Below are 23535 nucleotides of genomic sequence, written 5' to 3'. Positions count from 1 at the left end.
TTAGAAATGCTGGCATTCAGGGCCAGGGATCGAGGGTGGCTAGGTGGGAATTTACGCTTTCTATCAAATGTTTGTGAGATGGAGAGCTGAACGCTGGCGTGTGACATGGTTGAGACGCTTGGTGACGGAGGTGGTGGTGGTGGTGTTGGTGGTACATCCCCTGTTTGCTGGGCGGCAGGTGCCAACGTTCCTCCAGAGGCGGAGGAAGAGGCCGAGGCGGCAGCAGCAGAATAGGCCGAGGCGGCAGCAGCAGAAGAGGTAGCAGGGGGAGCCTGAGTGACTTCCTTGGTTTTAAGGTGTTTACTCCACTGCAGTTCATGCTTTGCATGCAGGTGCCTGGTCATGCAGGTTGTGCTCAGGTTCAGAACGTTAATGCCTCGCTTCAGGCTCTGATGGCACAGCGTGCAAACCACTCGGGTCTTGTCGTCAGCACATTGTTTGAAGAAGTGCCATGCCAGGGAACTCCTTGAAGCTGCCTTTGGGGTGCTCGGTCCCAGATGGCGGCGGTCAGTAGCAGGCGGAGTCTCTTGGCGGCGGGTGTTCTGCTTTTGCCCACTGCTCCCTCTTTTGCTACGCTGTTGGCTCGGTCTCACCACTGCCTCTTCCTCCGAACTGTGAAAGTCAGTGGCACGACCTTCATTCCATGTGGGGTCTAGGACCTCATCGTCCCCTGCATCGTCTTCCACCCAGTCTTGATCCCTGACCTCCTGTTCAGTCTGCACACTGCAGAAAGACGCAGCAGTTGGCACCTGTGTTTCGTCATCATCAGAGACATGCTGAGGTGGTATTCCCATGTCCTCATCATCAGGAAACATAAGTGGTTGTGCGTCAGTGCATTCTATGTCTTTCACCGCTGGGGAAGGGCTAGGTGGATGCCCTTGGGAAACCCTGCCAGCGGAGTCTTCAAACAGCATAAGAGACTGCTGCATAACTTGAGGCTGAGACAGTTTCCCTGGTATGCATGGGGGTGATGTGACAGACTGATGGGGTTGGTTTTCAGGCGCCATCTGTGCGCTTTCTGCAGAAGACTGGGTGGGAGATAATGTGAACGTGCTGGATCCACTGTCGGCCACCCAATTGACTAATGCCTGTACCTGCTCAGGCCTTACCATCCTTAGAACGGCATTGGGCCCCACCATATATCGCTGTAAATTCTGGCGGCTACTGGGACCTGAGGTAGTTGGTACACTAGGACGTGTGGATGTGGCAGAACGGCCACGTCCTCTCCCAGCACCAGAGGGTCCACTAACACCACCACGACCATGTCCACGTCCGGGTCCCTTACTAGATGTTTTTCTCATTGTTATGGTTCACCACAACAACAAATATATTATTTGGCCCAATGTATTGTATTCAAATTCAGCGGGATATAAATTTGAGGCCTAGTATTTAGGCGCTGGGTGACCGGTATGGATTTAGTGACAGAATTAGACTTGGAAATGCACAGAAGCGTGTGTGTGAAGTTATTCTGAATGACCCTATGTGCACCTTCAATATGATCTACCCTTTTAGGGATAGATTTCAAATAGCTCTGATATAGCAGAAACGACTAAATTATGAAATTGCTAAATTGGGAATTGTATTTCAACCCAGAACAAAAAATGTGCTTTGACGGACACTAAATAACTTTCCCAGCCACAACAGGACAGCGGTAACGAGAGATTTAGCGGGATATAAATTTGAGGCCTAGTATTTAGGCGCTGGGTGACAGGTATGGGTTTAGTGACAGAATTAGATTTGGAAATGCACAGTAGCGGGTGTGTGAAGTTATTCTGAATGACCCTATGTGCACCTTGAATATTATATACCCTTTTAGGGATAGATTTCAAATAGCTCTGATATAGCAGAAACCACTAAATTATGAAATTGCTAAATTGGGAATTGTATTTCAACCCAGAACAAGAAATGTGCTTGAACGGACACTAAATAACTCGCCCAGCTACAGCACTAAGGACAGATTTAGCGGGATATAAATTTGAGGCCTAGTATTTAGGCGCTGGGTGACAGGTATGGGTTTAGTGCCAGAATTAGACTTGGAAATACACAGTAGCGGGTGTGTGTGAAGTTATTCTGAATGACCCAATGTGCACCTTGAATATTATATACCCTTTTAGGGATAGATTTCAAATAGCTCTGATATAGCAGAAACCACTAAATTATGAAATTGCTAAATTGGGAATTGTATTTCAACCCAGAACAAGAAATGTGCTTGAACGGACACTAAATAACTCGCCCAGCTACAGCACTAGGGACAGATTTAGCGGGATATAAATTTGAGGCCTAGTATTTAGGCGCTGGGTGACAGGTATGGGTTTAGTGCCAGAATTAGACTTGGAAATACACAGTAGCGGGTGTGTGTGAAGTTATTCTGAATGACCCAATGTGCACCTTGAATATTATATACCCTTTTAGGGATAGATTTCAAATAGCTCTGATATAGCAGAAACCACTAAATTATGAAATTGCTAAATTGGGAATTGTATTTCAACCCAGAACAAGAAATGTGCTTGAACGGACACTAAATAACTCGCCCAGCTACAGCACTAAGGACAGATTTAGCGGGATATAAATTTGAGGCCTAGTATTTAGGCGCTGGGTGACAGGTATGGGTTTAGTGCCAGAATTAGACTTGGAAATACACAGTAGCGGGTGTGTGTGAAGTTATTCTGAATGACCCAATGTGCACCTTGAATATTATATACCCTTTTAGGGATAGATTTCAAATAGCTCTGATATAGCAGAAACCACTAAATTATGAAATTGCTAAATTGGGAATTGTATTTCAACCCAGAACAAGAAATGTGCTTGAACGGACACTAAATAACTCGCCCAGCTACAGCACTAAGGACAGATTTAGCGGGATATAAATTTGAGGCCTAGTATTTAGGCGCTGGGTGACAGGTATGGGTTTAGTGCCAGAATTAGACTTGGAAATACACAGTAGCGGGTGTGTGTGAAGTTATTCTGAATGACCCAATGTGCACCTTGAATATTATATACCCTTTTAGGGATAGATTTCAAATAGCTCTGATATAGCAGAAACCACTAAATTATGAAATTGCTAAATTGGGAATTGTATTTCAACCCAGAACAAGAAATGTGCTTGAACGGACACTAAATAACTCGCCCAGCTACAGCACTAGGGACAGATTTAGCGGGATATAAATTTGAGGCCTAGTATTTAGGCGCTGGGTGACAGGTATGGGTTTAGTGCCAGAATTAGACTTGGAAATACACAGTAGCGGGTGTGTGTGAAGTTATTCTGAATGACCCAATGTGCACCTTGAATATTATATACCCTTTTAGGGATAGATTTCAAATAGCTCTGATATAGCAGAAACCACTAAATTATGAAATTGCTAAATTGGGAATTGTATTTCAACCCAGAACAAGAAATGTGCTTGAACGGACACTAAATAACTCGCCCAGCTACAGCACTAAGGACAGATTTAGCGGGATATAAATTTGAGGCCTAGTATTTAGGCGCTGGGTGACCGGTATGGATTTAGTGACAGAATTAGACTGGGATATGGCCAAAAAATAAACAGACTATTGCTGGTTAAATGCACTTGGTGTGACAGCTTCACCCTGATGTAGGCTTTAGCCAAAAAACAACCACACCATTGAGGGTTAAATGCACTTGGTGACAGGCGCAGCTTGCCCCTGATTTAGTATATGGCCAAAAAATGAACAGACTATTGCTGGTTAAATGCACTTGGTGTGACAGCTTCACCCTGATGTAGGCTTTAGCCAAAAAACAACCACACCATTGAGGGTTAAATGCACTTGGTGACAGGCGCAGCTTGCCCCTGATTTTGTATATGGCCAAAAAATGAACAGACTATTGCTGGTTAAATGCACTTGGTGTGACAGCTTCACCCTGATGTAGGCTTTAGCCAAAAAACAACCACACCATTGAGGGTTAAATGCACTTGGTGACAGGCGCAGCTTGCCCCTGATTTTGTATATGGCCAAAAAATGAACAGACTATTGCTGGTTAAATGCACTTGGTGTGACAGCTTCACCCTGATGTAGGCTTTAGCCAAAAAACAACCACACCATTGAGGGTTAAATGCACTTGGTCGCAGCTTGTGCTGGCGCACCACAAGACACAAAATGGCCGCCGATCACCCCAGAAAAATGTGACTGACAAACGGTCTGGGCAGCCTAAAAACAGTGAGCAATTGAGGATCAGCAGCTCAATGATCCACAGCTGCAGATCGATCAGTTAATCAAGTCCTTTGGAGGAGTTAATCTGCCTAATCTCGCCCTACTGTCGCAGCCGCAACCTCTCCCTACGCTAATCAGAGCAGAGTGACGGGCGGCGCTATGTGACTCCAGCTTAAATAGAGGCTGGGTCACATGGTGCTCTGGCCAATCACAGCCATGCCAATAGTAGGCATGGCTGTGATGGCCTCTTGGGGCAAGTAGTATGACGCTTGTTGATTGGCTGCTTTGCAGCCTTTCAAAAAGCGCCAAGAAAGCGTCACAAAAGCGCGAAGAAAGCGACGAACACCGAACCCGAACCCGGACTTTTACGAAAATGTCCGGGTTCGGGTCCGTGTCACGGACACCCCAAAATTCGGTACGAACCCGAACTATACAGTTCGAGTTCGCTCATCCCTAAGTGACATAGCTCCTCACACCTCCCTTCTTCTGGGCATTTTCTTTCCACAATCATCGGCTCCACAGCACTCGCACGGTTCCCGGGTAAATCCTTCAGCCAGTAACTTTAATCCTTCCAAATTCCAGCATGTCTCATCTGGACAACAGGGGGGAGACTTTTTCAATTCCAGAGACCCTTGCCTCAGAGCACGCCAGCGCTACTTCTCTCAGGAGTTGGACCATCCCTAAACTGATCGCCGAGCTCAATAGAAGAGGGATACCTTATCCGGCCTCCGCCAGAAAGGCGGAATTATTCAGACTTTTGATGTCCGGTTCATCATCCCCACCCAGGGAGAATGTGTCAATGTCCACCATACAACTGTCATTGACCCAGTTACATGCCACCATCAACAGCCTGTCCTTTTTGGTTCTGGACGTTCAAAATAGACTATCAGCAGTGGAATCCAGGCACTTGGCAGTCGACCCTCCCGAGCGTCCTTCCATTCCAGCTCCCCCACCTCAGCCTACCTCCCCAGGTAGGGTTTCCAACCTCTCCAGCTCACTTTATCACAGATAGCATCAAAAAAGACATTCTGGAGGGCAAATATGTTAATTTAGCTGCCATCTTGATAGCCACCCACGATACCGTAGAGAACAAGACAATAGCTTGTGAAAACATTTCCATTGTCCTAAAATCCAGGGATGCTCGGCTGAACAAAAAACTCACCGTTCCCGAGTTTGTCCTGGCTTTTAGCCTCTTCAGGGACATAGTCTGCACTGCCCACCCGAAAGAAGAGAGGAGCTGGACTTGTACATATATAGAGTCATCGACCTGGGGTATAAATATGGCGGATTTGCATTATACGACTACCACCGCTCCTTCTCGACCAAAGCCGCCGCAGCGCTGGCTCAGTTCAAGCGGGTCACCAACTGGGTGTGTCTAGACATGGAACTTTTCTGCCGGCACTTCGCCAGTTTAAAAGCTCCAGCTTGCAGCTCCTGCCAGTCCATCCTCCACACCTCCGATTGGTGTCCCTCCGTTGGCCAACCGATGGCTCCCAGCAGACCCACGGCCGGCCCCTCCGGCACCCAAGTGAGGCAAGCAAAACACCGAAAAATTGGGCCGCCCCATCATTTTCTTAGGCAATAGTCAAATCTGCAACAACTACAACCTAGCCTCCTGCAACTATAACCAGTGCAGGGCTCTATATGTCTGCTCCTCCTGCTTCCGGGCTCACCCCATCTCAGTATGCCCACAGAGAACGGCCAAGCACAAATGACTAAGTGGGGTCAATGTGGAGCTTCTGGGCAGGCTGCTCCAGGATCACCACAGCCCCGACCTGGTCGAATTCTTGCTTTCAGGTTTCAGTAAGGGCTTCCACACGGGTCTCATCGCCCTTCCTCAGTCCACCTGGGAGGGTCCCAATTTACTGTTCGCAGTCCAGGATGCCGACGCGGTGGATTCCCTCATTCAGTCAGAAGTAGAGAAGGGTTTCCTTATCGGCCCCTTCCCTCACGTTCCCTTCGACTCCTGGAGGATTAACCCCATCGGCATTGTTACCAAGAAATTCACCAATAAAAAACAACTGATTTACGACCTGTCAGCGCCTCATGGTTCGCATATCTCCAGCCTAAACTCCCTGATTCCATCAGAAGAATTCACAATGAAATATTCTTCACTCCAGGAGGCCATTTCCCTCATTCTGTTAGCGGGCAAAGGAGCTTGGTTGTTTAAATCAGACATCGCTGACGCGTTTAAACTGTTGCCCATTGACCCCCAGCTTTGGAAATTCCACGGCATCAAATGGCAGGACAGTTATTTTTAGGGGCGTAGCGTGGGGGGGCCAGAGGGGCCGTTGCCCCGGGCGCCAAATTGCAAGGGGCGCCAGGCAGCCGAAATTTCAATGAGGGCTACAGGAGCCTATGGCTCCCGTCCCCTCCGTTATGCCTGAAGCCTATAAAGCAGTAGAGCGATGCAGGACTCGGTCACGATAACCTCACTGTGACCTCCTGCATCGGGTCTCGCGAGATGACGTGATGACGCAGCACAGGAAGGCACAGTGAGGCGTTCGTGACCGCCTGCGCCGGGATGCCACAAGCGGGGATGGAGAGAGGTTATTAATATAATGTCCCCCTCTTTGTTATTAATATAATGCCCCCCTCTTTAATATTAATATAATGGCCCCCTCTTTATTATTAATGTAATGGCCCCTCTTTGTTATTAATATAATGCCCCCCTCTTTGTTATTAATATAATGGCCCCCTCTTTAATATTAATATAATGGCCCCCTCTTTGTTATTAATATAATGTCCCCCTCTTTGTTATTAATATAATGGCCCCCTCTTTATTATTAATGTAATGGCCCCCTCTTTGCTATTAATATAATGTCCCCCTCTTTGTTATTAATATAATGTCCCCCTCTTTGTTATTAATATAATGTCCCCCTCTTTAATATTAATATAATGGCCCCCTCTTTATTATTAATGTAATGGCCCCTCTTTTTTTTTTTATTAAAAGTTTTTTTATTTTCAATTTTAGAAAACACAACAAGGTACGTGTTTGACAATTAAGCATCTAACCTGCCGCCTTCATTAGTACGTATACAATACATTACAAGATCAAAGGAGTTCCAAGTAGATAGTAGTACAAGAGGAAGTCCACATCTTTAAGGATATAGTGTAATGTCAATTCCTAAGGAGCTATGTCAAAAGCATATTCATTGTATTATTAAGGCGAAATGCAGTATACAATATAAAAACATTGTAAAAATGTTATGAAGGGAGAGAAACCTAATCAAGTGAGGAGTGGGTAGTCAAGCGATACAATCTAATCTATACTATCATGGGGTCATGTAGGAAGAGGTTGATTGCTCGTAAACCTGAATTCCCGCCACAGTCGCCATTGTTTGGTGAATTTCTGGTAATTTCTAGCCTCCCACGCGGATAGTTCCTCGAAGTAGTAAAGCTGGTCCACTTTCAGTTTCCACTGTTCTATAGTTGGTAACGTGGTAGAAAGCCAGTGTTTTGGGACCAGTAGACGTGCTGCAATAAGCAACTGTCTAAATAGGAAGGGGGGGGGGGAAGGGTTGGGAATCCCTTGTCCCTTTTGTATCATAAAAACTAAGTAATGCCATGAGAGGAGATATAGGGATCGAGGTACGACATATTTTGTTGCTCAAATGAAATATTCCCTTCCACCAATTATTAACAATGGGGCATTCCCACCAGATATGGTAAAAAAGATCCTCTTTCGCTCAGGCACCTCCAACATCTGTCAGATAATGAGTCAGAAAAAAGGCTAACAATATCTGGGGTTTTATACCATCTGGATAATAATTTATATCCATTTTCTTGTATACAAACACATCTGGACGCAGTATGAGGGGCTAAAAGGAGATCCGGTATACTAGAGAAGGGAAGGTCCAGCCCTAAGTCTCTTTCCCACAGTTTTATATATGCCGGTTTAGTGAGTATAGGAGGCGAGTTAAGTCTGTGGAACAATTGGGATATAAGCTTTTTTGTTGAATTGGGATCGTTAATGAGGGCTTCTATCCACACTAACGGTCTAAGGAGATCACTTCTAGAGATGTGTTGGGTCAAGTAAGAGTGGAGGTACGAAATTGGAGAGATATAATGGTGATAAGGAGCAAGCATTTTTCGAAGCTCTGATATAGGTAATACTTGGCCCTCTGAATTGAAGAAGGACGAAATAGGTACATCTGAGTCTCTCAGAGATCTAGGGGTACAGTCTATTACCTGAGGAAGAGCTGTATTTATAATGTCTCTCATAGAAAGGAGGGGAGATGGGAAGGGTATGGAACAGTGGGAAGCCTGAAACCATTTCCATACCTTCAATGTTGCTTGTATGATTGGGTATGGTGAGGACGGTATGTTAAGGTATCTGCCATTCCCTAATAATAAAGATCGGAATGGTTTCCCTAAAAGCTCTTGTTCCATTGCCACCCACGGCTTCATGTTTGGGCTCCTGAGCCATTCCACCACCCTGGACATCAGGACAGCTTTTCCATAGAGTTCAGGGTCTGGGAGGGCCATTCCCCCTAAACGTTTGGGGCAGGAGAGTGTATTGTACGCTAACCTGGGTCTCTTCCCTTTCCAAAGGAACTTGCAAAACATTTTCCTAAGAGATTCGTAATAGGATTTAGGTATGTGTAGTGGTAGTACTTGCTGCAGGTAGGTGAGACATGGGATAATTAAGGACATGAGAAGGTTCTTCCTTCCAAACCATGAGAGTATGTGTGTATCTAGCTTATCCAAACTGGAAGATATGGATTGCAAAAGAGGGGAGTTGTTAAGAGTAAAAAGATCAGCTAAATTAGAGTTTATCTTAACTCCAAGGTACGTGAGATGTGGAGATGACCAGTCAAATGCCGAGTTAATTTTTAATCGGGTTTGTGTTTTTAGGGGAATACCAAAACAAATAATAAGTGACTTTTGTTTATTTATTTTAAAGTTGGATATGGCACTGTATTTATGTGAAGTGAAGTTGTATTTATGTGAAGTGAAGTTGAATCGCTGGGAGTGATATTTCTGGGTTCGAAGTCATGATCATAATGTCGTCCGCGAAGGCGGCCAATTTATGCTCCTGACCCCCTAGAACTGTGCCTTTGATTGCTGGATCTGTTCTTAAGCAGGTTAGAAGGGGTTAGAGGGCTAATACAAAAAGTAATGGTGTTAAGGGGCAGCCTTGACAGGTACCATTCAGTATACGAAAAGGGTCTGATAGATCTCCATTGACTAAGACCGAGGCTGAGGCCTGATGATACATGACGAAGATGGCTTGCACAAGGGGACCAGGTATGCCAAATCCTTTCAGGACTAAATTCAAGTAGGACCAGTTGATTCTATCGAATGCTTTTTCTGCATCCATACTGAGTAGCAATAGAGGTTTGGATTTGAGGGAGGCGTGATGCGCAATATTGAGGACTCTGGTCGTGTTGTCCCTTCCCTCTCTACCTCGGACAAAGCCCACCTGGTCCCCGTGTACCAGAGACGGAAGAGTCGCAGATAAGTGATTCGCCAACATCTTCGCCAGTAATTTGAGATCTATGTTAAGAAGAGATATGGGTCTATAGTTAGCGCATTGGTTAGGGTTTTTAACTTCTTTTGGGATTAGCGAGATATGAGCTGATGTCATGTCTTTTGAAAGCTGGTGTCCATGCAATGTTGAGTTGCAGAGTGAAAGCAAGTGGGGAAGGAGAAGGTGTTGGAACGTTTTATAGTATGAGACAGTTAATCCGTCTGGGCCTGGGCTTTTGTTAGATGGAGCTTGCTTTAAAGCTAGAGTAAGTTCTGATAAGGTGAATGGAGAGGATAATTGCTGTTGGACGTCCGAGGGGAGAGATGGAAGGTCGAGCGTGTCTAGAAAAGAGGAGGTTAATGTGGAGTGAGAATCCAGAGTTAATGGGGGTGGAATATTATATAAGGATTCGTAAAAATCTTTAAAACAGGAAGCAATCAACTTGGAGGAGTAAAGTGGGGTACCCTGGGGGGAGTCTATTTGGTGTATATAATTGGCTGCTTTCCTATTTTTTATTCTATGTATAGTGAATTTTGAGGCCTTATCCCCGTGGGCATAGAACTTGTGCTGTGAGTAAAAAAAAAAAATTGCTGTGGATTGGTGAAGGAGGGCTTTTATTTCCGCCCTAAGATTAGAAAGTTCCTGTAAGTGTGAGTCAGATAAGGAGCGCTTGTGTAGGGATTCTAGGGATTTAATTTTTTGGCATAAGGTGTCTAAGTGTTTACCCCTTTCTTTTTTAAGGAATGTACTCAAGCTAATAAAGTGCCTTCCCTTCCCTATCCTCTATCCCTGCAGCATATGGGCTCGGATTGACAGCTCTATCCTTATGGACTGGGCCGGGTGCATGAAGCACCCAAATTGTCGGTATCATAAACGGTGAATAGTAAATGTTTCACCGTCGGATTTATCGTTTCTATATATACCCCGTATCTACTATTGCAACAACTCCTTGTCCTCATCATGGCCCCCTATCTAGTCATCTGCCATGGAGGTATCCTTGTCATCTATAGACTTATATACCCCCTCAGAGTATTAATCCAGAGCAACAAAAAGCTATCTTTTATCTTCTAGGTAGCTGACCTTTATCTGTTGCATGGACACTATTATTTATCTTAACACAATTGCCGTATAGGTATGGATAAGCGGCTTAAAACTATCTAAGATACTTCTGGCCGTGCACTCACTCTACTCAATGTTTTGCATCCATGTTATTGGGAGGATTTTATGTTCCACAAATCGGCCTGGCCCTATGCGCTCCATTCTGGAACGCAGGGCTCAGTCTGATGACGCCGTACCTGGACGCTGGGATCGCCTTGCGTTCCACGCTGGAACGCAAGACCCTATGATGTCATATCCGGACGGCTGAACCGGATGTCCTGCGGCGTGCGCTCCACAATGGAACGCACGCCGGCTCTGAGTTAATACATACCCTAACACTAGGCGGTATCTGAACTACACACCGGAGGGGGTCACCTATTAACAGGTGATTGTATTTCTAATTAGGGTGATATGTATAAATTAAGGGCTACTCTGATTTGACCAAGTATTGGACCCTGGGAGGCTTTACAGGACCTGAGGGACTCGCCATCAAAATGTACTCTAACTAGTGGACGGCCATATCCTGAGGGGCCGGACTACATTATCCAGATCACAATTAAAGTATCTCATTATGCTGGATATGAGTTAAACACACTGTTGACAACAGTAATAGGACTTGTCGTCTAGAGCACCACTATTTAGAAGACTGCCATCTGTACCTTTTGGCACCAACCGTGGCTACGTGTGTGCTCTATATTTTGCCCTGATCTAACATCCATGTTTGATGGCCGTATGTGACTTGCACATGCCCGTTATATCAAGACGTCTGATACTCTTTTTATCCCTCTAGACCTCCCAGGAATACTATCTGGTCCAATCTCTCTTTTTAACTATGTATGTCGTTTGACACCACCTGCTAGACGGCTATATTATGGGGATGCCAACATTGTTTGGGCCTCCACCCGTCTGACATGGTTTTTTCCTCGTTATCTTTATTGATTTATCTCATTTGCATCCACCCCCTGATGATCCCACACCGTGGGGGAAACGCGTCGGGGCTGTACACAGACTAGATCTGTGACATTACTTATCACTTATTTGGTGTCTTCATTTAATTGTAGTTTATTGCACCGTGTACCTGCTGGTCATTTGTATCAACAGGGCTGCATACACTGTGCATTGCTTGTTATTGATCCTCTTTGTCCACGCCTACACCAGCCCGCCACACTTAATCCTGACTCTCAACCATCTTACTTAATAGGGCACATCAGGAGTGTCCAGTCAGGTTCGAGGACAGGGGGCCTCCACCATCAGGAGTCGCCCCTGGGCTCAGGGCCTAGTGTTAGGGTTTATAGTTTAGGGCTATCTCCAACATCCCCTAAGGCCGAATCATTTGGGTGGTCTGGTGTACGCCTGGACATTTAGTGGACAATGTGTTTGTCGTAATTAATAATAAAGTTTATTCATTTATATTTTTGCTAGGGTTATGCTATAGCTGGACTTGGTCTAAGTGTTTACCCCTTTCTTTTTTAAGGAATGTACTCAAGCTAATAAAGTGCCCTCTAATAAATGGTTTATGGGCATCCCATAATAATTGGTCAGATGTATCTGGGTTGGTGTTGAGTTTAAAGTATTCTTTCAAAAACTCAGATATCTTGTCACTGATCTTATTGTCCCCTAAAAGGGATTTGTTCAAGCGCCATCTGAATTTATTTGTGGTCGGCGCTGGGGCTGACACTTTCAGGAAGATGGGAGCGTGATCGGATAGGTGAATAGAGCCCAGTTTAGCTTCTTGGCATAGCTGCAGGTGTGTCTTGGATATAAATAGATAGTCTAGTCTTTGGTAAGACCCATGGACATGAGAATAAAAGCTATAGTCCCTCAGATTTGGGTTTAGCGTACGCCAGACATCAATAACATGTAGGTTCCAAAGCCCCTCCCTTATTCCACGCAATGCATTAGCTGTTAGAGCAGATCTCTGGGTGGATGAGTCGAGTTGGGGAGTCAAGGCCGAATTTAAGTCCCCACCCAAAACCACTAATCCTTCTGCAAATTTCTCTATAATTGGGAAGATGGTGGTGAACCATCTGGATTGGCCAGTGTTAGGGGCATAAAGATTGATGATGGTATATATGTTACCAATGTTACCTTTGACCATAATATATCTCCCTTCTGTGTCCTGCAGATGTGAGATATATTTAAACGGGACATTCCTCTGGAATCCAATGCTCACTCCCCCAGAAGCAGAGGAATTACTGCCACAATGATACCATTGGGAGTAGTATGCAAAAGACAAGTTGGGGTAGTGGTCGAATTTGAAGTGTGTCTCCTGTAGAAGCAGGACGTTGGCCCCTGATTTACGTAACAATGTGAAAATCTGGCTCCTCTTCGAAGGGGAATTGAAGCCTCTCTCATTGTAGGATGAAAATGTTAAATCAAATGTAGGATGAAAAAAATTATAGTCTAGCCGAGGTGTATCTCCAGGAGACACACTTCTTCCATATAAATTCTGACCTTTCAAGTTGAGTGGAGAGGATGGCAGAGGAGTCCCAGGAAATCTTTGCTCTTCAAGGGTATATAGGACATGTACCTTAAACGAAACATAAACAAGAACGTGTAAAACAAAAATAAACCCACAAAAGAAGGTTAAAGCATAAAATAGAATGAGAGTTGTAAGGGGGGAAATGGTTAATCAACCCAGTTACGATCCCCATTGCACCAAATGGGACCTCACAGAGGAGGTTATCAGACAGACCAAAAAGAGATGGCCAGAACGGCCCAGTTATAAGTAGGTGAATTAGTTAGGAAGAGAAGAAAAGGGGCGATAAGGAATAGAAAAGATGAGCAGAGTAACACATATGAAAGGCAGCATTCCTGCCAGAACTTATGACTAAGGGATAGTTTAACATCCGCATAGGACTAAGCACTTAGTGAATAAAGAAGTAACACCGAACTCGATCCTATGGAGTGAATTGAATATTTCTCCGCTTAGCCTTTAGTAATTTCGGAGTGCGAGGTTGTTCAAAAGGCACGATCACGGGGAGCTCCGGCAGCTCCAGGATATCTTGGTATAACTGCCAGTTCTCGATTGTCATGGGTGGAATCTGGAGGTGATCGTATATTCCGGCTAAATCAGCAAATGAAGAAATAGTGAGGCGGCGGCCCTCATGGGTGAAGGTTAGTCCGAACGGAAAGTTCCATCGGTATAAGATTTTATTCGATCGAAGCCAGTCAGTCAGCTGTTTCACAGTCAGCGGTTTCAGAGCACGGCATTTTCTTAAAGTTGAAGGAGCCAAGTCCTGGAAAATCGCAACAAGCGAACCATCGCATAGTAGATTATCTTGATTTTGGCTTGCCCCGGGTGCTGGCAACCCACGCTACGCCACTGGTTATTATTTTGCTACCCGTTTAACATTCGGTTCAAAAAGCAGTCCCTGGCTATTTGACCGGTTTGCCCAAGCCCTCCACTGGATCTTGGTCAATCGCTGCAAATGTCCAATGGCACTACATTACCTCAACGATTTCCTCCTGATCGAACCTCCCAGTGTTAAACCATGCAAACTTAATAACTTCCTGAGCATTCTCAAAGATCTCCAGGTTCCGGTAGCCCCGTCCAAAATCAAGGGACCCGCCACGGTAGTCACCTTTCTCGGTATTGTGCTCAATACAGAGACAATAGAAGCTAGACTGCCAGCCGACAAGCTTCTCAAAATCAGGTCAATCATCGCACAGTTCACAGGCTCCCACGTCCTCACCAACCAAGAGCTGCAGTCACTCCTCGGCATGTTAAATTTTGCCACCAGGATCATGCCCCAAGGGAAAGCTTTCATGTTCGGGCTTCTAGATTTATTACCATCAGCTCCTGAGCAGGACTCCATGGTGTTCTTGGATGCCCAGGCAATGGCTGATTTGGCCATGTGGAATTCCTTCATTACCCACTGGAATGGGGTTTCTCTGTTTATCCCCCAATGGAGTCCCGATTTGCCCATGGTCTACTCAGATGCCGCAGCATCCAGAGGTTTCGCGGCCATTTACAACACGCAGTGGTTCGCTGCACCGTGGCCCACTGCAATTTCCTCCTTACCCAAGTTCCTTAGGTCTTTTTCCCCTGGAGATCTATCCTATAGTGGCGGCGGCGGCTCAGGTATGGGGCAACCAATGGACAGATTCCCCAGTTTCTTTCATCACGGTTCATCCTCAGTAAAGGGCGCTCCAAATGTCCTCACATCATGTCCTTCGTTCGCAGGCTAGTATGGCTATCCTTACGTCACAACTTCCATATTTCAGCCAGGCACATCCCGGGCATTCGCAATACCGCTGCTGATGCATTGTCCCATTTTAACCTTGATCATTTCTTCCAGATCATGCCAGAGGCGGAATCAATTAGTCTTTTGCCTCCGGATTACCACACCCTACGCATGGATTAGGACATTTCATTTTCACAGCCAAGTCCCTCATGCACAGCTCTCTTTCCGCCAACACGGCCAGGAACTACAGGACCGGTTGGCACATCTACAAACAATTTTCCCCGTCTCCATCCTAGAACCAACACAGATAAGTCCACATATTTATTAGCCTTTCTCGCATATTGTCACACGCACCTCAAGCTATCCTACAACTCCATAAAGCTGTATTTGTCAGGGGTTCAGCACCACTCCATGCTGAGGGACCCAGGTATCAAGTCAGCCTTCACTTCCCCAGTAGTCAAAGCTACCCTCAGGGGCATCCACAAGAACAGCCAGAGCAGCACGCCCAGCAGGCAACCAGTGTCAGGGGAGCTGTTCAGAAAGCTCTCAGACTCATTAGACGGTAGTCCTTTTGGCCTTCTTCCTTCCATGGTCATTAAAGCCGCCTTGTATCTGAGCTTTTATGATTTCTTGCTTTCTTGCGCCCAGGAAAATTCACCGTAGTGTAATCCAAAACCAAAGGTTTAACCAAAAGCCAGTTAATCTTTTACCCAGATCACCACGTACTAAACCTGCCATCCACTAAAACATCGCAATCCGGGCCGCCTGTCCAAATCAAATACTTCCAAACCTTCAACAAGTGGTGCCCGGTCCAGGTTCTCAACAAGCTATTGGCCCTGTTGGCTCATTCCTCCAAGAACGAACCACTTCTACCGTTCAAAGGAACATTTCTCACCACGGCCCGGTTCATCCACCATATTCGCATCCTGGCCAAGGGGTTGGGCCACAATCCCAAAACCATATCTGGTCACTCCTTCCGCATAGGTGCCGCCTCGGCAGCTTCAAAACACAATGTCCCGTGCCACATCATCCGCAAAATGGGCCGCTGGCAGTCCTCCTGCTTCACCCGTTACATTCCAAATCCGCACAAGGAAATCTCTGACGCTTTCTGTAACCTCGTGTTGTAACCTCAATAATATAATAAAACGCTAATTTCAACCTAACCATCTCTTTTTGCCCCCTTATAGGTCTACCCTCGGACATGGCTTCAGGCACACCTCGGGCCAGCTATTCCAAGTCACCCATGGCCATGCAGCCACCTCTCGTTCTCTCAGTATCCGTATCCTCGACCACAACTATTAAGGCTGTTCACAGCCTGTAATTGTGGGAGGGGCGGAGGCTTATAAATCCTCTGAGCCTCCCCCTCCCATTGCGGGTGCTAGCGGTGCCCCACCCTCTTCCCTCCCTTCTCCTTTCAGTTACACCCGGGTAGGCCCCCTTATAGGCCTACCCTCGGACATGGCTTCGGGCACACCTCAGGCGAGCTATTCCAGGTCACCCATGGCCACGCAGCCACCTCTCGTTCTCTCAGTATCCGTAGCCTCGACCACAAATATATATATATATATATATATATATATATATATGTACACTCCTCACATTTTTGTAAATATTTTATTATATCTTTTTATGGGACGAAACTGAAGATTTGACACTTTCTAAAGTAGTCAGTGTACAGCTTGTCTAAATTTGGTGTGCCCTTAAAATAACTCAACACACAGCCATTAATGTCTAAAATGCTGGCAACAAAAGTGAATACACTCCTAAGTGAAAATGGCCAAATTGCGCCCAATTAGCCATTTTCACTCCCCGTTGTAATGTGACCTGTAGTGTTATAACGTGTGAATAGAGAGTAGGTGTGTTAAATTTGGTGTTATCGCTCTCACAGTCATGGCAAAGCACTCTCTGAGGATCTGGAAAAAAAAAAATGAATTGTTGATCTAAATAATGATGTCCTAGGCCTGTGATGGCTAACCTCCAGCACTCGAGCTGTGGTAAAACTATGTCTCCCAAGATGTACACTTGCTTGGCTGAACTCCATAGAAATGAACAACCTCAAAAACACATCCAAGACGACCATTGCTAAAGAATCTGAAGGGAAAGGTGCTGGACTGGCCAAAAATGTCTCCAGACCTAAACCTTATTGAGCATCTGGGGGACAAATGGAAGGTGGATGGAGAAGCACAAGCAGTTGGAGAGAATTCCAGTGGCAATCTGTGAATATCTAGTGAACTTCATGACCAAGAGAGTTAAGGCAGTGCTGGAAAATAATGATGGCGACAGAAAATGTTGACACTTTGACAACAATTTGGCCATTTTCACTTAGAGGTGTACTCACTTTAGTTTTCACTCTTTAGACATTAATGATTGTGTGTTGATTTATTTTGAGGGCACACCAAATTTACACTGTTATACAAGCTGTACACTGGCTACTTTACATTGTATACAAAGTGTCAGTGTTGTCCCATGAAAAGATATAAAAAAATAAAAAAATGTGAGGGGAGTACTCACTTCTGTGAGATGCTGTGTATAAACATATATATATATATATATATATATATATATATATATTTATATATATATAGAGAGAGAGAGAGAGAGAGAGAGCGAGAGAGAGAGAGAAAATTAGTATGTCATAAAAAAAAATTCAATAAAAATCATCAAACTACTACCTGCACAATCTACGAAGCTTCTAGATCTGATACTGGACAATCCCAGAATTGGAGTATTCTATATGCTTCTTAACCACTACAGGACCGCCGCACACAGGGATGCGTCTCGGCGGCGGCCCTGTAATTCCTGCTGGACGCCCTGGCGCGTCATCTTATGAGACGCGAGATTTCGGGCAGAGAGGGCCCGCACATGTGCATTGCGGGCCGGCAAAAGTTAAAGAAGTATTTCGTCACCAGCCTGCCAGCCAATGATCGGCGCTGGCCGGCTAGTGATTTTCAAAAAAACAAATCACAAGCCATATAACACCTTATATTTATAAATATAAGGTGTTAAATGGCTTCTGTGCTCCTCTCCTGGTCCTTTTCGTCGGTTGGTTCCAGCAGAGGAGCACAGTTCACAGTGAGTACACCAAACAGCCCACTTAGCCCCCAGATCACCCCCATCACCCCCAATTAACCCCTTGATCGCCCCTGTCAATCACGTTTACATGCTCTCCTCCATTCACGCAGACACGACAATCCAAATTGAACGAGCAACCAGTGTCATTGAAAAGCCCCTCTGTGTCCACGACTATAATTCGCTCATGGGAAAGGTGGACTTCAATGACCAGATGTTGGCTCCCTATTTACTTTCCCGCAGAACCAGATGCTGGTATAACAAGGTGTCTGTATATTTGATTCAATTGGCTGTATATAATAGTTTTGTTCTCTACAGTAAGGCTGGGAGAACAAGATCCTTCCTCAAATTTCAGGAAGAGATCATCGAGAACCTCCTGTATCCACGAGGTTCCGTGGCCCCAACCACCAGTGTAGTGAGCCGTCTACACAAGCGATATTTCCCCAGTGTTGTTGCCGGTTCCTCAAACCAACCTCCACCCCGAAACATTTTTTGTGTCTGTAGCAGGAGTGGAATAAGGCGTGACACCCGCTATTTCTGTCCTGACTGCCCTGACCACTCTGCCCTATGCTTAGGGGAGTGTTTCCGGAAGTACCACACACAGTTACACTTAGCATAGGGATTGCATCTCACAGGACAGGCACACAGGGCTATTATGGCCCATTCACACAGAGCTGCTGCAAACCTCTCCTTTCACCTGGGACAAAGTGCATAATGTACTTCGCCACATCTCTGGGCGATTTGCGCTTTGCACATTGTCCCATGGGAAAGGAGAGGTTTGTCCTATAAAAGGTAAATAAAAGCAAAAAAATAAATAAATCACCGGTAAGCAAAAAAGTTAATGTTCTGTTTCCAAAGTTCATAAAAGTTAATGTTCTGTTCAAATGTTATTATAAAGTTCATGTTAATAAATTTATTGCATTGCGGCCTGGTATTTTCTTTTTTTTTTTACCTTCTAGGTGGACCAACCGATCGATTAGCTTCAACACTAATGTGAATTCTGACAGAAGCATTGTGCTGCTGTCAGATTGCACAAAAGTCGGTGTATGCGGTGCTGCAAGATGAGATTTCTCCTCTGCAGTAAAAAAAAGATATGTTTGCCGAGGCTTATGAGCTGAGGGGGCGGTGGTGTTCATATGCTTTGGCAAACACTTTGTATATAAAAAATAAAATGAAAAATGGCAATGATTTATTCATCCACATTGATTGATGTGAATGGGGAAATCGGGTTTGCCAGGGCATACGAGCTATGTGGGTATGGATGTTAGGCGGAGCTCCTATGTCCTGGCAGACGCCCTTTTCCTTTTTTTTTTTTTTTTGTCAGAGATTTTTTCATCCACATTGATCGATGCGAATGAAGAAATCTATGCCGTTCAGTTTTTCTTTCAGCCCGGAGGTTGAACGGAAGAAAAAAATCTCATTACCTGTATGCTCAATATAAGGAGAAAAGCAGAAACTCCAAATGCTGGCCATACATGTAATGATTGCAGAGACCCTCAAATGCCAGGGCAGTACAAACACCCCACAAATGGAAAGAAGACACCCTAAGGTCTTCGCTTATGGGCATAGTGAGTTCATAGAAGCTTTTATTGTTTGTTGTCATAAGTTAGCAGAAAATTGTTTAGTTTTTTTCTTACAAAGTCTCATATTCCACTAACTTGTGACAAAAAATAAAAACTTCCATAAACTCACTATGCCCATCACGAAATACCTTGGGGTGTCTTCTTTCCAAAATAGGTGTCACAACCAGACAGCTGAGAAGCTCTGACAGAGGCCTTTCAGAACCTCCTCCTTGAGTTTCTTTGTTGTGGTATTCAGTTCCTCATCTCGTTAGCCTCTCTCAGCTGTCATGTGTTGGACTAATTGCTTCCCTTTAAATTCCTCCCCAGAATGCTTTTCTGGGCGGCTTATACTTCTTCCTGGAGTGTGTGTGCATGCTGATCTTGTTCTCCTGTCTGCTACAAAGTTAAGTGTTGAACATTTATCTGTTATTTTCTGTTTGCTGGATCCCAGGTGACCCTGACTCCCTCCGTATCTTGTGTAGGGAGCCGGTGGTCGTGTCCCCTCACTATTGTAGGGTGCTCAGGGGTTATAGTCAAGGTACGTGGATATGCAAACTTCCACCATTCGGATCTTTGCATAGGCTGAGCAGCCAGGGAAAGTGCCAGGTCTTCTGCAGGGGTCTCCCTTTGGTTCCTTAGCTTTTGGATCCAGCGAGTCATTTATGCATGTTGCTTTGCCTTGTTTCCTGTACACCGTCCGTGACATTATAAGCTGCCATAACCGTCTCAAGCATGGTTCCGGTTTCACTTTTGGCTGAACGCCTTCAGGGTCTTTCATTGGAGGTAGCTGATCTCCGCAGGACTTTTTCTCAGCTTCAAGTGACCGGTTCAGCTGGCGTTCATGGAGTTTGTTCTGAGCCTAAGATCTCGCTCCTGGATACGTTTTCCGGGGGTAGTGAGAATTTTGTGCGTTTTAGAGAGGCTTGCAAACTCCATTTTCGCCTTCTTCCCCATTCCTCTGGTGATGAGGAACGGAGGGTGGGGATCATTATATCGCTGCTCAGGGGTAACGCTCAGTCCTGGGCCTTTTCGCTGCCGGAGGGGGCACGGCCCCTCCGTTCAGTGGATGAATTCTTTTTAGCCCTGGGTCAGATATATGATGATCCGGATCGTATTGCTCTACGTCTCTTATGCTAGGGTAAACAATCCGCAGAGATATACTGCTCAGAATTTCGGAGATGGGCAGCTGACACTGGTTGGAATGATGCTGCACTCCGAAGTCAATTTTGCCATGGTCTTTCAGAGGGATTGAAAGATGCATTTGCCTTTCATGAAAGGCCTATTTCTTTGGACTCTGCTATGTCTCAGGCCGTTCGTATTGACAGGCGTCTTAGAGAGAGAGGAGAGATCTCTCCTTCCTGTCATACTCGGTCCCAGGACTGTGCAGCGGTCCCATTCTGTGCGCAGGGGTCTCAGTCGCTATCAGCCCCTTCTGAGCAGGAGCCCATGCAGCTGGGGTTGATTGCTTCTGACAATAGAAGATTCAGCCCGCATGGGAGGGTTTGTTTTTGTTGTGGAGGTATTAATCATTTGGCAAATATTTGTCCCTCTAGGAGATTCAGGCAGTTCTCTGGGAATAATAAAGAAACAAAGAGGAAAAAATATTTTAAAAATGTTCCGTCTGTTACTATTGGCAGGGTTGAGGCGGAAATTGAAGGTTTTCCGTTTGCTTGTAGTTCCCGTTTTGTCCTGCCGGCTAGGGTGGCGCTAGAGAGCAAGAACATTTTTTGTGAGATTTTTGTGGATAGTGGAGCAGCGGTCAATCTCATTGATAGTCAATTCGCAATAGCTCATGGTTTCCAGGTGTGCACTTTGGGAAAGGATATTCCGTTTTTTGCGATTGATTCCGCTCCACTTTCTCAGAAATCATTAAAGGGCATAGTTCACAATATCCGTTTAATTGTGAGTGATGCTCATGTTGAGGATGTGTCATGTTTCGTCCTTAGGGGTTTGCCTACCCCTCTAGTGTTGGGGCTACCCTGGCTCACTAAACATAACCCCACCATTGATTGGCAAGCGAGGCAAATAAATGGTTGGAGTGACTTTTGCAGAGAGAATTGCCTCATGACATCTGTTTCTGAGGTTGCTACTAAGACTGTACCATCTTTTCTCTCAGAATTTTCGGATGTCTTCTCTGAGAGTGGAGTTCAGGATTTGCCCCCGCACAGGGAGTACGATTGCCCTATTAATCTCATCCCAGACGCCAAGCTGCCTAAATCTCGTTTATACAATCTTTCCCAACCTGAGAGGATCGCTATGCGTGCTTATATCTCTGAGAGTCTGAGAAAAGGACCCATACGACCCTCAATGTCACCTGTTGCCGCTGGTTTTTTCTTTGTTAAGAAAAAAGATGGTTCTTTAAGACCTTGTCTGGATTTCAGGGAGCTGAACAGTATCACAATTCGTGACCCTTATCCGCTTCCTCTGATCCCGGACCTGTTTAACCAGGTTGTTGGGGCTAAAGTCTTTTCCAAATTAGATCTAAGAGGGGCATACAACCCGGTCAGGGTCAGAGAAGGGGATGAATGGAAGACGGCCTTCAATACCCCTGAGGGCCATTTTGAAAATTTGGTTATGCCTTTTGGTTTGATGAATGCCCCAGCCGTTTTTCAGCATTTCGTGAACAGCATTTTTTAGCATTTGATGGGAAAATTTGTATTGGTGTATTTGGATGACATTTTGATTTTTTTTCCCGATTTCAAAACTCATAAGGAACATTTACGTCAGGTCTTGCTCATCCTGCGAGAGAATAAATTATATGCGAAACTGGAAAAATGTGTGTTTGCGGTTCCAGAAATTCAATTTCTGGGGTTTCTTCTCTCCGCTTCTGGTTTTCGCATGGACCCCGAGAAGGTCCGCACTGTGCTTGAGTGGGAGCTTCCTGAGAATCAGAAGGCGCTGATGCGTTTTTTGGGCTTTGCCAATTATTACAGGAAGTTAATTTTGAATTATTCTTCTATTGTTAAACCACTCACTGATATGACCAGAAAGGGGGTAGATTTTTCTTCTTGGTCAGTAGAGGCGCGTAAGGCTTTTTCTGATATCAAGGAGAGTTTTGCTTCCGCTCCCATCTTGGTGCAACCTGATATTTCTTTACCCTTCATAGTTGAGGTTGATGCTTCTGAGGTGGGTGTGGGGGCGGTCTTGTCTCAGCGTTCCTCTCCTGCCAATTGGCGACCGTGTGCCTTTTCTCAAGAAAACTCTCCTCCGCAGAGAGAAATTACGATGTGGGAGATAGGGAATTGTTGGCCATCAAGTTGGCTTTTGAGGAATGGCGCCATTGGCTAGAGGGAGCCAGACACCCTATTACCGTGTTTACTGACCATAAAAATCTGGCCTACTTGGAGTCAGCCAAGCGTCTGAACCCGAGACAGGCCAGATGGTCTTTGTTCTTTTCTAGGTTTAATTTTGTTGTCACGTTCCGCCCTGGAGTTAAGAATGTGAAGGCAGATGCCCTGTCACGTTGTTTTCCGGGAGGCGGGAATTTTGAATTGAAGGTGTGGTGGTCTCTGCTCTTTTTCCTGAATTGGAGGCAGAGGTGCAGGCAGCCCAGTCAGAGGCTCCTGATCTTTGTCCTACTGGGAGGTTGTTTGTGCCTCTCGCTTTAAGACACAAGATTTTTAAAGAACACCATGATACGGTCCTTGCTGGGCACCCGGGGGTAAGAGCCACACTGGATCTCATCGCTCGGAGATTCTGGTGGCCTGCGCTTCGTAAGTCGGTTGAGGGTTTTGTGGCAGCCTGCGAGACTTGCGCTCGTGCCAAAGTCCCTCATTCACGGCCATCAGGTCCTCTCCTTCCCTTACCCATTCCTTCCCGTCCTTGGACACATCTGTCCATGGACTTCATAACGGACCTGCCTCGTTCCTCGGGGAAGACTGTGATTCTGGTGGTGGTGGACCGTTTTAGCAAAATGGTGCATTTCATTCCTTTTCCTGGTTTGCCCAATGCTAAGACGCTGGCGCAGGCATTTATT

The sequence above is a fragment of the Bufo gargarizans genome, chromosome 3, assembly GCF_014858855.1.
Source record: "Bufo gargarizans isolate SCDJY-AF-19 chromosome 3, ASM1485885v1, whole genome shotgun sequence".
Taxonomy (NCBI): domain Eukaryota; kingdom Metazoa; phylum Chordata; class Amphibia; order Anura; family Bufonidae; genus Bufo; species Bufo gargarizans.
This window is presented reverse-complemented; position numbering follows the sequence as displayed.